The sequence below is a fragment of the Schistocerca cancellata genome, unplaced genomic scaffold, assembly GCF_023864275.1.
Source record: "Schistocerca cancellata isolate TAMUIC-IGC-003103 unplaced genomic scaffold, iqSchCanc2.1 HiC_scaffold_450, whole genome shotgun sequence".
Taxonomy (NCBI): Eukaryota; Metazoa; Arthropoda; class Insecta; order Orthoptera; family Acrididae; genus Schistocerca; species Schistocerca cancellata.
In genome coordinates this window covers 27,501-30,000 of record NW_026046467.1, presented here as the reverse complement: position 1 = coordinate 30,000, position 2,500 = coordinate 27,501, and the positions used below count along the sequence as shown (strand labels likewise).

The 2,500-nt window shown below is 57.1% G+C and overlaps 1 non-coding gene across 1 annotated transcript in view; it reads left to right on the top strand.

Annotated features, from left to right (window-relative positions):
- Nucleotides 1–1,792: 1,792 nt before the first annotated feature.
- LOC126126037 (small subunit ribosomal RNA) overlaps nucleotides 1,793–2,500 on the top strand; it is a 1,909-nt gene continuing 1,201 nt past the window's right edge. Inside the window, exon 1 of the ribosomal RNA XR_007526741.1 lies at nucleotides 1,793–2,500. This exon is cut by the window's right edge and continues 1,201 nt beyond it. This is a non-coding gene — a ribosomal RNA (small subunit ribosomal RNA).

Below are 2,500 nucleotides of genomic sequence, written 5' to 3'. Positions count from 1 at the left end.
AACCTAACCCACGTTGTGCCTTAACCTAACCCACGTTGTGCCTTAACCTGCTCTGTAATTGGCATATGACACGTTACATTAATCTAGTGTTGTCTAACCACAACCCTCTGAATATAGTTCGCTACTCGCACCGCCCACCCTCTTGTGTGTCGTTTCATGTTGAACACTTCGCAAGTGTTGCTTACTTTTTACATGCTCCCGCTGTACACTGTAATGTGGACAACTGCAGGATGTACATCGCCCCCCCCCCTCCACCCTGCCTTCGCACGCTGGTCGTTCAGGTGCTTGCGTGTTCAATGCCCTTCGCAGCTGTTCACTGGCATTCGCATGTCGAAGCGCTCAGTCTACGTCGTGGTACGGCCTGTGTCCACTGTCCGCTGATATCGTAAGCTTAATCCTCACATTGTACTGCACATAGGTCCGTATGTACTGAATGATACGCTGTGGCACATGTGTGACCGTACGACTGCGCCCAACAACAGCGAACCATACGGTCCAAATGTTGTGCACTCAGCCACGTGCCGTCTCCCCATAACAGCTACATTGCAGTGTGGTACGCCATAGAGACGTGTGGGAGTAACGGACGCCCTGGATGGCGATCAGCATGAGCCGTCTGTTGATGTAGTGGCGCGTGTATTCAAACGTAGTCGTCTCTTCTCACACAGTGTGATAGCATGGTGCACCGCGTTCCACATCTGCGACATGGTACAGATGCTGGTTGACAGTCGGTCTCGTAATGGACATCGCATACGTAGGGGGCCACCTCCCACGTGTTCTCTAGTCGTGCACATTTTGTTGCGTGTATGTGGGCAGACGTAGTGTGTCGTGACACCTAACAGACAGGTATGCAATAATCGTTGCATTTGCAAACTGGGATGGACGTCTACGTTTGCTGGTGACGTGACGCAACGCAAATGAACAACTGGTAAACCCATTGTGGTGCGGTTGTTGTTGCTGGAGGTAAATCAGTAAGGGCAAATCTGTGTGTGAAGCGATACGCGGCGGTGGCTGGGTGGGACCGTCCCCGGCCGGTGAGGGGGGGCCGCCCGGCGTGCTGGCCGCGCGGTGCGTGGGCGCACGCGCTACAGCCGGCTGGTGGGGGCGCCCAGTGGCAGGCGCGCCGGCCGACGGACGCGGCAGGCGGCGCAGCTGCGCGCCGGGGCACCCTGCGCGCGGCGCCGGGCGGCCAAAGTGGGTCCTCGCGGGCCCGGTGCGAAGCGCGGTGGACATCTGCAGTGTGCTGGTCCGACTGAGGACTGTGTGCGTTGAGGATGCGCCGCCGCCCGGCACTCGGCGCCGCGACGCCGTCTGCTGCTCGGTCGCCCCAGCGGTTCTCGCTGGTGGTTTGTATCGCAGTTGTGCAGACGTGTTGGCACGTGCGCTGTGCTGGGAGAGTTCGCTTCGGCACCCACGTGGGGCCTTTGCCCTTCTGTGGCGCTGGCGTTGGAGCTGCCGGTCACCGTAGGTGGCGCGTGTTGTCTCCCGCCGGCAATGCCACGACAGCACGCTCCCGGGCCTCTGTCGGCAGCGGCAAGCTCAGTTGGGAGCACGGGTGGTCGCACCTAAAGCGTCTACTCGCCTAACTCCGGGCGATTGCGCCTCTCTCGAACCCGACCAAGTACTTAGGACGGCGCTGCGCGCCGCCGGGACCTGAGAGGGTTTCGAGGTGTATTGTGCAGGGGAGCTCAGCCTCCTCCTGTTTGCAGAATAATTGAGCGGACGCTTGCGTGTTCGCGCGGGCCCCTGGGACACACTCCCGGGCGGCCGGCTGCTCAGCTCTAGTTGACGCAGCTCCCTGGTTGATCCTGCCAGTAGTCATATGCTTGTCTCAAAGATTAAGCCATGCATGTCTCAGTACAAGCCGCATTAAGGTGAAACCGCGAATGGCTCATTAAATCAGTTATGGTTCCTTAGATCGTACCCACGTTACTTGGATAACTGTGGTAATTCTAGAGCTAATACATGCAAACAGAGTCCCGACCAGAGATGGAAGGGACGCTTTTATTAGATCAAAACCAATCGGTCGGCTCGTCCGGTCCGTTTGCCTTGGTGACTCTGAATAACTTTGGGCTGATCGCACGGTCCTCGTACCGGCGACGCATCTTTCAAATGTCTGCCTTATCAACTGTCGATGGTAGGTTCTGCGCCTACCATGGTTGTAACGGGTAACGGGGAATCAGGGTTCGATTCCGGAGAGGGAGCCTGAGAAACGGCTACCACATCCAAGGAAGGCAGCAGGCGCGCAAATTACCCACTCCCGGCACGGGGAGGTAGTGACGAAAAATAACGATACGGGACTCATCCGAGGCCCCGTAATCGGAATGAGTACACTTTAAATCCTTTAACGAGTATCTATTGGAGGGCAAGTCTGGTGCCAGCAGCCGCGGTAATTCCAGCTCCAATAGCGTATATTAAAGTTGTTGCGGTTAAAAAGCTCGTAGTTGGATTTGTGTCCCACGCTGTTGGTTCACCGCCCGTCGGTGTTTAACTGGCATGTATC